The sequence below is a fragment of the Convolutriloba macropyga genome, chromosome 9 (assembly GCF_964194025.1).
Source record: "Convolutriloba macropyga chromosome 9, txConMacr16.3, whole genome shotgun sequence".
Taxonomy (NCBI): domain Eukaryota; kingdom Metazoa; phylum Xenacoelomorpha; order Acoela; family Convolutidae; genus Convolutriloba; species Convolutriloba macropyga.
This window is the reverse complement of record NC_134476.1, coordinates 2179701-2195004: the sequence shown is the minus strand read 5'-3', so window position 1 is coordinate 2195004 and position 15304 is coordinate 2179701.

The window sequence follows — 15304 nt, the reverse complement described above, 5'->3', positions numbered from 1 at the left end:
GAAATAGGAGATCAGGAAGTGGTTATTAAAGTTAAGACATTTTTCTGCGTTCAGCAAGATAGTTTTTGCAACTCAATTTTCAAATCGGAGAAATTTTAGCACTTTAATATATCGTTGTTTTTGAGAGATTTTGAAGGCTTTGTAATCAAAATTATGGGAAAATTTTTTGCTAGAACTTGGTTCAGTGCAGAGCGCAAACTGCATTGCTGTGTCCATGGGAAAACCAGTATTAGAATTAGCAGGAAGATTAGACTGTTCAAAATAAAAAAAGGATTTGAAATAGTTTTCATGTTTTGTGAAAACGCAATGAACGGAGGACGTTGTACACAATTGGTAAAACAAATGTGATTTTCTAAATAATATTGTTAAATTTAAAAACATCCAAGAAAACTAAGTCATAAACAATATTTTGAGGAAGTATTATCAATTTTAGTTGTCTCTCAAAATTATTTTCCATTTGTAGCTTACCACCCGTACCTAGGTTGCAGTGAGTTTCAGCGCTGTACCATTGACTTTCAATTGTAACCAGTACTGTACCAGACAAATAGCAGTGTAAATAAATTTGCCAGTCTGCCCAGAGTCGATTAAGAAAAATCCCAGTCTGTTTTTTTTCTTCGCAGCATCATTTACATTATTGGTTAACACTGCACAGAATGCCTCAGTTCAGACTGTACAGACGAAGAACTAACAGACTGTACATAGCAAATTTTGAAAATTTCGAATGACTAATATCATGCATGAAATTTTCAACGTGGCGATACCCGGAGCTGCATTCTAGCCTAACTTGTACATACTACACCACAATTAACTGACACATCGACTTCCACCGACTTCCGCCGACCTCCGCCGACTTCCGACATCCGCCGACTTCCACCGACCTCCGCCGACTTCCACCGACTTCCGACCTCCGCCGACTTCCACTGACCTCCGCCGACTTCCACCAACTTCCGACCTCCGCCGACTTCCACCGACCTCCGCCGACTTCCGCCGACTTCCGACCTCCACCGACTTCCACCGACCTCCGCCGACTTCCGACCTCCGCCGACTTCCACCGACCTCCGCCGACTTCCACCGACCTCCGCCGACTTCCACCGACCTCCGCCGACTTCCGACCTCCGCCGACTTCCACCGACCTCCGCCAACTTCCGACCTCCGCCGACCTCCACCGACCTCCGCCGTTTCTACCTGATTGATGTGAATGCACCAGTGTATTTATGTTAACCTTTTTCCAGTGTTTGAATAGTAGACTCAATGGTCTTCATATGTTGTGTATTTCAGATTTGATTGAGACTTGTATTTGAACTTTGTGTTTGTTGAACTGACTTTGATTTGATTGAATTGTTTGGATTGTATCAAGAAGATGGAACAGGTTGTTATTACGGTGGAGTTACACGAGTCGATTATGAAATGCAGGGGGGAAATAATGTTTGTTGTTGCGGATCCTGAAGAGAAGACGTGCCATGGAATACTAACAGTGAGGAAGGTGTTCGACATCGATAACGATCGAATGGATCGAGTACGGAATTTGCGAAAAAGACGGGCACCTGATGCGAGTGTGAGTACTGTAGTGAATGGACGGAAGGGGAGGCGATTTGAATGCGGGTACTGTGAGTATGAATCACGTGCGCAGTATATCACTGCAAGGCACGTTGCTCGCGTTCATCTGAAAAGCATCCGGCCTACAAAATGTGATCTATGCCCATTCAAGACTATCTATTCTGCGAATTTGAAGAGACATAATCAAAAGGTCCATAATTCTGTTAATTTGAGATTGAGGTGTGAGTCAAAGTCGTCGGGGTCAAAGTCGTCGGGATCGGGGTCAAAGTCGTCGGGATCAAAGTCGGGATCAAAGTCGGGATCAAAGTCGGGGTCAACAAGCGTCAAGTCAAGTGCAAAATCATCATCATCATCATCATCATCAGTAGTTCCTTTGAATTAATTATTGCATTGACTGATACTTGTTTTTTACTTCTTTGTTTTACTTTAGTTTGTTTACTGGATTACCTGTTACTTTCGTAATACCAATTTGCAGTCAATTATTGATCGTAGTTCACCAATTTGCAGTCAATTATTGATCGTAGTTCAGACTTAACTTCAACACCTGAGAATTACCTAACTCGAACTGTAACATCTGTGTCTTCAAAGCTATCTGAAATGAAGCAGTCAAAGGCTGTTAGGCGGGTTATTTTGGTCGCTTTTGGTTTGGGCTCTTTGGTTGTTCAGTGGTAGCCGCAAAAGCATTTGAAAAAGTGTCCGCCTGCGTATGCATTGAAATTCCGCTGAGATTGATAAATGGTTATTTTAGTTACAAACAATTGACCAATCAGCAAAGCTTAAAGACCAGCAACAAATCTTTCCTGTTCTTATCTTACGCAAAAGAGCACACAAAAACTAACTTCAAATCGGAGTGCAAACTTAAGTTTAACTGTGTTTTAATGGTTGTGGTTTACGCATTGTTGGTTCATGGTGTTTATGGTTTACGCAGTCAATTTGGATCGACCAGATTTAACAGGAAGGAACTGTTCCATTTAATCATGTTATGCACGTGATCAAAATTTAGTGCTCATAACCTACCCCCCTCACTTGTTTCAATTATATCATAGGGGGGGGGGGGGTGGGGGGGGTAGTTTCGTGGGGAAAGGTAGTAGGGGGTTATAATGGTTAACATACCTTAAGCTAACAAAAACGAAGACAATATAATTTGAATGATAGAATTGGATATTAAAGGTTAAGTAAAAATGAAACAGTTCCAACAGGGATCCGAATCATGAATTTAAACAGCACGAATTTAGACAATTTAAACGATTCTTACAAGGGCGTTATTGATTGTGTAATTAAAACTTACGCATCAGAAGGAGTAATTTCATTTTGGAGAGGAAATATGGCAAATTGTATTAGATACTTAAAAACGCAAGCTCTTAATTTTGCGTTTAAAGATCAAATTAAGGCTCTCTTCAAGTCCAACAAAAAATATCAACTTCAGTAAGAACAACGTAATCAACGTTCAACTTAGTCAACGTAGTCAACTTCAGTAAGAACATTGCTGTGCCGGGTCACTGTCTCTCTGCTTTGTCTACTCTCTGGATTATTGACGAACCAGATTGGCAAATGATGCTAATTGTACTGGAAAGAGCGGAAAGCGACAGTTCAACGGAATGGTAGACGTCTACAGAAAGACATTTGTATCTGACGTCATTGGAGGACTGTACAGAGGATTCGTGATCGTTTGCGTGGGTATCTTTGTGTATCGAGGCTTCTACTTCGGCATGTACGATCGGTGTATTGTCTGGTTTTGACAAATTCAAACAGGTATACATGGTCTGGATATTTGGCAAATGAGCTGAAAGCTGTTAGCCGGAGCGAGCGATCTCGTCGTAGCACAGATATCAATAGAATTAACTGAGCCAGAACTATGTACAGCTTCAATATGAACACAATTTATGTAATCATATTGTGCTGTCTCAAATTTCCACACTATCTACGAGTTCGACTAAACATCTAATTCAAATGAGCAAAATCAATGTGCAATTGAATGTGCCATTTCAAATGAATGTGCAATTGAATGTGCGATTTAAAATGAATGTGCAATTGGATGACTTTAAAATGAATGTGCAATTGAATGTGCGGTTTAAAATGAATGTGCAATTGGATGACTTTAAAATGAATGTGCCGCCAATGATCAGTATCAATGATTTATCTAGTTAACAATGCTCCTATTCTAGTTAACAATCCCTATAATTGTGTGCAAGTGTGTTTTGTATGTAGTATTTCGCTGTACTTGGTAATAGAAGTGCACGTACTAGCTAAGAAATACTTGTTTTCCACCGCAAAATAGAGAGATTTGTGCGACAGTAATCTTAAAATATTGAATCGTGAAATTGGTTTAATTGCTTTGTGGAGACCAGTTTGACAAAGTTTAAAATAACCCTTGATTCTGCTCATTAACGTACTCTTCAGTGACTCTATGTAGATGAAAATAAAGCGCACAAGGCTCCTTGAAGAAAATATTTGCCTTCTGAGGAGTTTAAATAACAAAATTCGGCTCTTTTTTGATGACTTTGTAATGGAGAACGAACGAGTCATTTTGTTGAGCGAAATAACATCTGAAAATATGCAAACTAGAGAATGAAATGTTGGTTCAAATCTCACTGAGCGCGAATCTGAATATAAATCAAAAATTACTTATTGTCAAATTTTCATTGATAGTAGCACATCGAAATTGTGTCAAGACAAATAGTTTTTACCGAAAAAAAAAACAATTGTTTTTAGTAGTTCATTCTCAAAAAATTATTGATGAAAAAGGTTGTCATGAATATTTGTGAAGGAAAAGTCGCTCACCAAAAACGTCAAGGATTAAAAGGTGGAGGATGGAAATTTGTTTTGCCACAGTTTCACTGTACGAAACTTTTTTGATACAGAAGAATTTCAGCGAACAAAATTTGCGAAGTTTAAAAGACCCAAAAGGTGACAATGATATAACCTAATTTAGGTGCCAAAAAATTATATATGACAAAACTGGGGTCTTGAAATAAATAGAAAAAATTTTAGCGCACAGTTGAGGACTTTTTCATATTAGGGGCTGTTACTAATAAGATATTGCTTACAAAACATGATAGGTATATCATTTCCTTCTTTTATTTTTTCAAGGAAAGTTTTGTTGGTGGCATTAGTCAGCTCTTTAATTCAGTTCTGTGCGTGTTGACTTCGTAAAAGCATTCGCAAAGGCTCAACAACGATTCCTTTTTATCGGCACAGTCCTCGTTTTGGGCACGTCCAACGTGATGTCATTAGCACATTCATCGTTTTTATGAGAACTGCAGTTCATCGTCTCACCCAGGACTTGTTTTCTCATCTTCTTTGAACTGTTGTATCTCTCCCTCCCTTCTTTTTTTTCTCTATCTTTCTTATTTCTGTTGTGCGATCTTCTATTTCTGCACTTCAAGTGTTTATCGAACTGTATTTTTTATTTTGCATTCAAATTTTTGCCTTTGTTTTGCGCTTGGTCACTATCTCGCTGTTTTCGTTATTTCTCTCTCATGATTTGGGTTTCTTTATTTTTGCTGTTCCATTTTATCTCATTCTATCGCTTTTGTTTTTTTTCTGTTTTTCTTCTTTTTTCTCATGCTCACTTTCCTTTTTCCTCCTTTCTCTCACTCTTTATTTTTCTTTTCTTGGTTGTTTTTTTGTTTTGTTTTTTTTTTTCATTTTTTCTTTTGTCTGTTTTTGATTCATTTTTTTGTTTCCAATTGTTTTTCTTACGGTTGGTTCATGATGTTCTTGTGGTTTCTGTTGTATTGTATTCTTTCTGTTTTTACCTCTCTCATCATTTTCGAGTTTTCCTTCTCTTTTTGTCTTTAACTCCACTTTTTTTCGCTTTTTGTTCGCGTTGGTTTTCTCCCCGACTCGTTTTTTCTGTTTCCTTCTTTGCGTTCAACCTTCTTTTTTCTCTGTCTTTTGGGTTTTTTCGTTTTTTTAAATCTATTTGCTCTCCGACTCATTGTATATTGCTGCTGCAATCGATTTCTCTCTTTCTCACCCTCTTTATACCTCGTCCTATCGGTTTTGAATTTTTAATGGTCTGTGAGAACGTTTTTTACTCCTAATTCGCTTAAAACTTGTCTTTCACATATTTGGCGCTCCATTTTTTTGATGTCCAAAGTAGTTTGCATAAAAATTCATTGAATTCACAAAAGAATGCATGTACACCAGTTATCACGAATAGGTTTTCAATGAGACTATCGATTGTTAAAGTTTCAAGTTAAGATGCCTTCCGATAGCCTTTACGGACCTGCTAGTAATCATTTATATCTACATATGAAGCAATTGAGGCATCTCATGTCATTATCCAATGTTCGATTGCGCAAAATTTCAAAACCAATGGGATCAACGATTATTGTTTTAACTTAAAAAGAAACCAAAAATCCTTTAGAATGTACAAATATCTAAAAATCTGACATTTTCATAGTAGGTAATTTTGGCCGGAAATTTAAAGTAATCAGATAATGTCATTTTTTTAATTTTGATCTGAGCATTGATATTTTCAAATTTGAAGATCGATAAGGCTAAGCTTCGGATGCAGATTGTGATTTAAAGATCTTAGTTAAATGATTGCAAAAAAACTTGATTTGCGAGATTAGAAATGTACGTCATTGTCATTCATTCATTTGGATTTCTGTTACTTCTACTACAGTGTAATTAACTTCAACTGTTTAACGTTGTGCACGCATTTTGTTGTGTGTTTTGTAAGTAGTATGGTAATTTTTAAATCAACACCTGTTTCGATCATTTCAAAATTGAACACAGTTTTATTGGTTTCCCCTTTCCATTTTTCGAGGACAATTACATTTTCAAAGGTAAATAATATTTCTTCGGATCTGTTCTTCTTTTTGTTCTCATGCGCCCCCTACCCCCCCCCCCGCCACACACACACACACACACGCACACACACACACACAAACGCACGCACACACACACCCACGCACACACACACACACACACACACACACACACGCGCACACACACACGAACACATAAACACACACACACACACTTGCACACACACACTCGCGCAAACACACATGCACGCACACACACACACAAACGCACGCACACACACACCCACGCACACACACACACACACTCGCGCGCGCACACACACGAACACATAAACACACACACACACTTGCACACACACACACTCGCGCAAACACACATGCACCCACGCACACACACACACACACGCGGGCACACACACGAACACATAAACACACACACACACTTGCACACACACACTTGCACACACACACAACCACACACGCACACACACACGCTAACACACACATTGACACACACGCACGCGCGCGCGCACACACACAAACACATGCCACACACCACACACACACGCCACCTACACACCACACACACACACACACAAACACACCACCCACGCACCATTCACACACACCACCCACACACCATAAACACACCACACACAAACCACACACACCACCCACACACCATTCATACACAACGCACAAATCACACCACCCACACACCATACACACACCACACACAAACCACACACACACACATGCACGCGCACACACACACAAACGCATGCCACACACGACACGCACCACACACACACACATACACACCATTCACACACACCACCCACACACCATACACACACCACACACAAACCACACACACACACACCACCCACACACCATACACACACCACACACAAACCACACACACCACACACACACACACCACACAAACACCACACACACATCATACACACACCACACACAAACCACACACACCACACACACACACCACACACAAACACCACACACACACCATACACACACCACACACAAACCACACACACACCACACACAAACACCACACACACATACACATCACACAAATTTATACACTACAAGGTTATCAATTTGTTTTCATCCTTAGGTGTTGTTTACTTAATAACAGTGGCGATAAACTCGTAGTCTAATGCTGAAGTGTTTCTAGTGTCGATCATAACTAAATTTAACTGCTATTATCGTAACAGGTGTTGATTAAATGACTGGTGTTAATTGTTGTTGTAATCTGATTATTCAATCTGATTATTCAATCTTCCGGTAGTCATAATTCATTCTTCCGGTAGTCATAATTCAATCTTCCGGTAGTCATTGTCTTCTACTTCTCCCAACTCCCCCTGACCCCCCAACCCACTTCCCCAGAGTATTTCAGAAGGACTCTTCTCCCATCCCAAACAAGCCCACCACACCCCCCCCCCCGCATCTCATCCCCCCTCCCCGCATCTGAAAATACTCTTTTGACAACGTGACTCCCCCTGCAACCAATTCCGTCTTACCACTGCGAAATTAGGCACTAGATAGATGTTGGTGATAAGTTACTGGCACTCTGTATTATCCCGAGTGCACGTACGTTGTTGTGTCATTAGTCACTCTTCAGTTGCAGCCAGGAAAAGCTGGTGCAGAGCCTTCACGGGAGTCTGAATACTTGAAGAGGATGACTCGGACCACACCATCTTCAAGAGCAGAGCTCCTCACTTTTTACAGAAATGTCCGCTATTTACCATTATAGCCCCCGTACAATAACAGCTTCGTACTCATATAGCGTAGCCCCCCACACCCAGTAATCATGATAAATATTGCATGGGGAGTAAATATTGCAGGGGGGGGGGTGTACGTTGGTGGAGGGGCTAAAATGGGGAAGACCAGAAATGACCAGCAATGGCAAAGAATATTTAATGGGGAGGGGGGGGGGGGGTTTGCTGTGTGCTTTGTTGCAGTCAGTTCCAATTCGTTTTTACTTTTCAGATTAATCTGTTTCTTGAGAACTTGACTCTGTGAAATATGTCACAAAACAGAAAAGTCAACATCGTTCCTTCGGGTACGAAATCAAATATTGATTTCAACGAGATGGCGGGAAGTAGCCCCTCATTATCCAGTGGTTCACAAAGAGTTGTAATAAATCCACCAGCTGATCCTGAGTATCATGAAGATGAGTCAACGCAGATGCTGAATGTTAGTTGTTTTTATTGATAGAAATTGTTATATTGATAGAAATTGATAGATATCATTATTATTATTATTATTATTATTATTATTATTATTATTATTATTATTATTATTATTATTGTTATTACTATTATTTTTATTATTATTATTATTATTATTATTATTATTACTATTATATTATTATTATTATTATTATTATTATTATTATTATTATTATTATTATTATTATTATTATTATTATTATTATTATTATTATTATTATTGTTATTATTATTATTATTATTATTATTATTATTATTATTATTATTATTATTATTATTTACTTATTATTATTCTTGATCTGTACTAATCTCACTTTTGACTGACTTGCAATTCGGTAAGGGTCCGCAAAAAATAATGGGAGGGTACGTTTTAGTCATGTGGTAGGATTGAACAGATTTTTTTCAGCCTTGGGTATAATTTCAGAAGCGTATCATCAAGTTAATGTATTAGTTCTTTTAATGTGAGATAGTTTTCACCATTTTAATCAACACAAACAATAAAAAGCTAAATTCAATTCTCTCTTGCTTTAAAGTTTCTTAATACAGTCTGTTCTTACAACGTAACAAATTTTATCTGTTAGTCTTCTTAGCAACGGACCATTTTTCTTACTTTTTGCATTTCTTTTTCTTTTGATAAAATAATACATGTTCAAAATGCGTATCATTTTCTAGAGCGTGCTTTATGCTACAAAACGCACCAACACTTTCAATTTTTATTACTTCTTTTACGTTGTATTTTCAATATTTTAAACCAATTTTACCGATTTTAGTTGTTGTACAAGATAAATACATTGCCAGCCATTTTGCATATTGATTGTCGGTGTTTTTGTCTTAGTAACAGTGGCGATAAAAGAGTGTGATAAACTCGTAATCTAATGCTGAAGTGTTTCTCCAGTTTCGATCGGGCATTAAAAATTATTGCACTGGCAGTTTATTTAACTGCTATTATCGCAACAGGTGTTGATTAATTATAACTATTTAATAGCCGCGTCAACAATTCCAGGCGGCTATTATTGCGCTCCTATTTTTTTTTTACTTCGTCTAACGGTTTCTGTTTCGTCTTACCCTGCCTCCCGCGTTTTAAGGTCAATTGCGTGACTTACCACACTCAAAAAATGACTTCCGAACTTTAATAGTGTGCATCTAAGTAGTGCCAAATGTATATGCCCTAATTCTTGATTAATAGAGTCTTATTTCTTTAGTTGTTTCAATTCATGGAAGGCCACAAGCGTCTATCGCGGCTATTTTCAGGCAACCTGTGGATTGTGTTTTTTATTGCAATATTGCGGTGTTCTTGGGTTTTGCGACTCGAAGGAAAGTGTTTTCTATGCTTCGCGTTTTTTAGCAACTGTTTGTCACTTTTATTAGCAACTGTTTGTCTACATCCTGCTTTTTGATGCTTTTAGTAAATTTCTTCTTTTTTCAATTTAAGACTGTGAAATCTAAAGTCATGCTTCGTGAAAACCGTGGAATGGGTTCCAACAGTAGGAAACTTGTATCGGATGCCAAAGAACATGCAAAAGAACAACTGAAAAATAAGTACTGGTTGCTACACTTTCAAGAAGACAACTCTTGCGGAGTAGTGGCGTCATTGAGCTCCAGCATATGTCTTGAACTCTTAGAGCGCCTTCATGTTAAAGTTAGTGTATTTATATTCCAAAATTGCTCATCAATGATTGTTTTTGCTTTGATATAATAAAGTCTTTTGTTAGATCATGGACCCGATTGACGTAAAGTGGATTTAAAAAAATCCACGAACCAAATCCTATATTTGGACTGCCCGCGTCCTTCAGGAGGGACATGAAGACTTCTGTGAAATGTGGTCCACTAAGGCTTGTGCACAACTAGTAGACAGCGAGGGGAACACGAGTTTTATTCCAGTTGTACCTAACTGTGACCCCGATTTGACCGTCCACGAGGACGCGGATCATTTGCTTCTGAACGCAGATTCTGGATCACAAAATGCTCGAAAGAAATTGGAGCTGCCGTGCTCTACAACCGTAGGACGTGAAATTGCAGCCAATTCAATTAATATGGATGGCGATGAAAACAATCCTGTTTGCGCACCTTTCGTTTTACTTGATCCACAAGATGTTTCAAAAACATTCAGCGATATGCAAAACATAAGTGATGGGCCAAACTGCATTGCTATCGCTACCAACAACAATGAGAATGAGGTTTTGAATTTTAAATTATAAGCCTTTTCAACTAAAATTTTCCATCAGAAAAAACCTTATTGAAAAAGTTTCTTGTATTGTAGAAAATAATTGCGCAAGAAGTAGAACCTCCTTGAGTTTTAAATTATCAGCATTTTTCAACTAAAATTGTCCCTCTGAAAAACCTTCTGAAAAAGTTTCTTGTATTGTAGAAAATAATCGCGCAAGAATCAGAACCTCCTGCAGCAAGACAGGAACATTGGGACAGGCCGTTTTCGTCAACCCCAGGAAATGTGAAAAAACTCAAAAGAAGCAAAGCGCTGAATCCTGATGATGTAGCACATCTTAAAGTCAGAAAATTTGATCGTGAAGCAGCCGAGTCAATGAAAGCAGCGGCGGATAAAATTATGGAGGCAGCAATGCTTATAATACACTGCATGAATGATCTGAGACCCGAACTTAAAGCCCTCTCAAACAGGAATTACAGGGAAATACAAATTTCAACAAACGCAGTGAAGCAACTGGTGAGTGAGGTTTTCTCGTTTTTTGTTTCAATTTGTAATTGCTTTATGGGTTAGCATTGTTTTTTGCACAGTGTATTTTTGTCGGGCTCCTTCACTCTTGTTTAATTGATGTTTTTAGACCGCTGAAATATCGAAACTGGGAGTTCTCTTGCCTGCAGCCAAAAGTTTCCCGATGGGAGAAACGCCCTTGCTCTTAATTCCAAAAGGTCCTGCACAAGTAGTGGGTTCATCGCCCCAATTAATTGGACGAAATGCGTGTAAAGAGTTGTGGACCACAGAAGAGTTAAAAAGTCATATGTTGTCGCCAAAAATGAAGCAGAAACAAGGAGCAGTGTTGCGAACAGATTTTTCGCCAACAAGAAAAGAAATTCTCAAAGGTACAAAACTAACGAATTTTTTATTATTCAATATTTTTATTAACCTAATTTTTTGACCTTTGATATTTCCCCTCTTTCTTGGTTATTAAAATCTAATCGATTTTTCTGTTACAAAGTTATTGCTATCTTGAAAAAGAAATGACGAGGTTTGAAAGGAATCCATCTGCTGAGATTGCGAAGTTTTTTATTGTGTTTAGACCTCTTCCGCTTGAAGTATGAGGACAAGTGGCGGCAAATGTATGAACTGGCCAAAACTAGCCTCAATAATAGAGGAAATGAGATAAAGTCGTGCGAACGCCGGAGCAGTGAATTGCGTGAGCAGAATCCTTCCACTGTTCTCAACGTTGTTGGTCACTCAGAAATGAGTGAGAACATTGTGCAGGACAATGTTAATGGGGACAGCGAATACGAACAGAACGAGTTTCAATCGAAAAACTGATTCGATCGGAAAAATTGATCTTTGAAGCAGACTGCTAAGCGTACTAACTCATCATAACTGTTTTATATTCTTGCTTATTGGTACTACTTTATATGCTTCTTTAACGTTCAGTTTTTTTCATAGGGAAAAGGAATAACTCATGTATTCTTAATGTTTTGCTTCTTTGTTGTGTGCAGCTCGATTTGTTCTCACAGAAGTTGTGAAGATTATTAAAGTTTCGTTATTTCAATTGACTTTTTACCCATCTTTTTTTGAGTGATCTCAATTGCTCTCATTCCGGAGTGATTTTTGTTACCAAATTAGAAGCGATTGAAGCTTAGGAAATCTAAAACTCATGGTAGCCAAGTTTGGTTTTGTTGAGAACACCAGGAGGCTGTTTCAATTTTTGAACGTTAGTTGGTTTGTTTTTTAAGTTGTTTTCTTAAACATTGAATCAATAAGTTCTCTTTCTTTGTTATTGCTAAAGCTTTCAATGTTTGAAAATTCTTCAGGTAAAAAAATGCTTCCTAAAAACATTAATTCGTATACTGTAGCTGAATGCGATTTCTTTGCCGTTGAGAGTTTAGTGCAGACGTCCGAACGCCCCGCTATGAGAACCATAGAACCAATGAATGCAGTCATTTTTCAAAGAAAGTTAAGTCGAGATATTAAGTGGAGGGAAACTTTTGATGCTGTGTGTGCGGCCTACAAAAACCTGTATCCAAGATTTCAAATAAAGTATGACTCTTTTGGAGGGTATAAGTTAATTTATTCTGACAACAAAGTACTTATGCCATCGACTGTGCTGAGGAGAAATTCTATCGGTTTTCTTGCACCAGTAGCTAAAAACATTGTTACCGATCTTTCCGTTATGTCGTCAGAACGTACAGGAGAAACGTTGCTTCTTTTGGGACCACTTCGTTTTCTTAACTCGGATTGCCAACCCAATTGCGAGTCCGATTATTCCAGTGACTCTGGTATTGTACAGCTGCGCGTGAGACGACGGGTGAACCCAGGCGATGAATTATTCGTAAAATATGGACCCGAATTCTTTGAGGCCAACGCTTGTAGATGTAGAACATGTGATTTAAAGAGAAAAGAGGACATTGAGAACAGTTTTTTGTTTGATCTGCTGCTTCAAGATTGTTTAGAAGATGTTATCGAAAACGTGATTGAGGAGCTCGAACGAATCAGTCCAACAATCAGTTCTACGTTTGAGCTTCCAAAACGAAAACAACTCAGAGGTAGAGAACTTATTGAGCTGTTCAACGAAGTTGCTAGCAGTCCGCAAAGTGACGTCGGTTCGCCGGTTTCTTATGCCTATTTCTCTAATCAAATAAGTCAGAGGACGACAAGCCAATATCTTCAGTCTGGCTCAAATTCTATTTTTGGGTCTGATTCGGATGAGGATTCATCTCTTGAATTAAGTACATCGGGCTCTGAATTTGCTTCAACATCGGACTCTGAGGCTGAGAAAAATGATTCGTATAATGAAAAAACTCTAGCGGTAGTTCCAAGTGGTAACGAGGAGACGTCAACTCGGGCGTCCCCGGCTCGAAAAGTCTCGCAAGGAAGTTCTCCGAGCGAACCAATTAGTTCTGACAGTTCTTTAAATCATTTTTCTGACATGTTGTTTGAGGGCAGTCAAATATCTGTTGACGACGGTACTGTACTTATCGATATGCTATGCTCTCGATTCAACTTTTCAGATGAATGCTCAACAGCTGTTCATTCGCTCATAAAAGTTTTGCTACCTCAAGACAACAAGTTTCCTTCTGCCTATTCCCACATTAAGAAAATGAAAAAAACTTTTGAAGAAGAAATGTCCTTCTTGTGTAATTCATCAAATCAATCTTTTTGTGTGCTCAATTTTCGCTATCAGTTACGAAACGTTGTTCAGCGTCATTTAGCCTCAATTTTTTCTTACACTGAGGAGCGTAGACAAAAAGTATATTCTGATTTCAACGCGGAACTCTGCCCTTTTATCGAGAAAACTCAAAGACCTCTTTATATCAGTCTTCTTCTTTCTTCCGATGGAGTAACTATCAAGAAATCTACTTTCAAGAAAGAACTTTGGCCAGTTTGGGTTCAGATTGCCAATTTACCACCTAAACTAAGAATGTCACGAAACAACATTGTTTTAGCAGCGCTCTATGTTGGTGATAACCATCCTCATTGGAATGAGTTAGTTCCTCTGTTAAAAAGTGAGATTATCTCAGGTGTGCCATTAAAATGCGATGATGGTGAAACAATCCAAGTTAATTTTAAATTTATACTTCTTGTATCAGACTTAGGCGCCAAAAGCCATATGCTTAACATGTTTAAATTTAACGGATACTATGGATGCCACTACTGTATTGCTCAAGGAAAAACTATTGGAATAACCCATGCCTACTATCCATTTGATCAAATAGGAAAAATCCGCGATCCAAGTCTTAACGATGAGTTTGTGGAATTGGCAGAAAATTTTGAAGCTGGCAAGATAGTAAATGTAGTTGGCGTCAAGGGTAGGAGCGCTTTTTCAGTTTTGATAGAAGGGTTACCACTAACAGCGCCAGTCGACTATATGCACTGCGTCCTTATAGGTGTTTTCAATGACTTACTAAAGTTATGCTTCAAAAAACTCTCTTCGGAGGAAAAAATTAAAATTAACATTACAATTGCGGGTTTACGCTGTCCACGAGAAATGATTGCATACTCGAGAAAAATCCGCCCTTTAGACGAAATTTCCCAATTTAAGGCGAATGAATTGTTCAATTGGCTTTTCTATCTCAGTCCAATTTTGTTTTTGAATCGTTTAACATCAGACCTATTATCACATTTGAACAATTTAGTCTTTGGTGTTCGGCTTATTTTTGAATCGAGCTACGTTTCAAACGTAAAAATGGCGGAGAAACTTCTCAATAACTTTTGCCAGGACATTGTTTCAATTCATGATGGAAATGAGCGCATCGAGACTATCAACGTGCACTGCTTGCGGCACCTTGCTGATCAGGTAGCTCGATTCGGCCCGCTTTACTGCTACTCAGCAATGAGTTTTGAAGCAGCCAATAGAACTCTCAGTGATGTATACAGCGGATCTCACTCAGAGTGCGAAGTTATCTGCCGTAGAGTGCTACAACGCCACAAACTTGCGGATACTGAAATTCGTGACCCAAACTTGCCGTCAATTTTTTTTAAACTATCCGGAATTTCTGATACAACTAATGAGAATTTTAGCGAAGATTTTTTGGAGA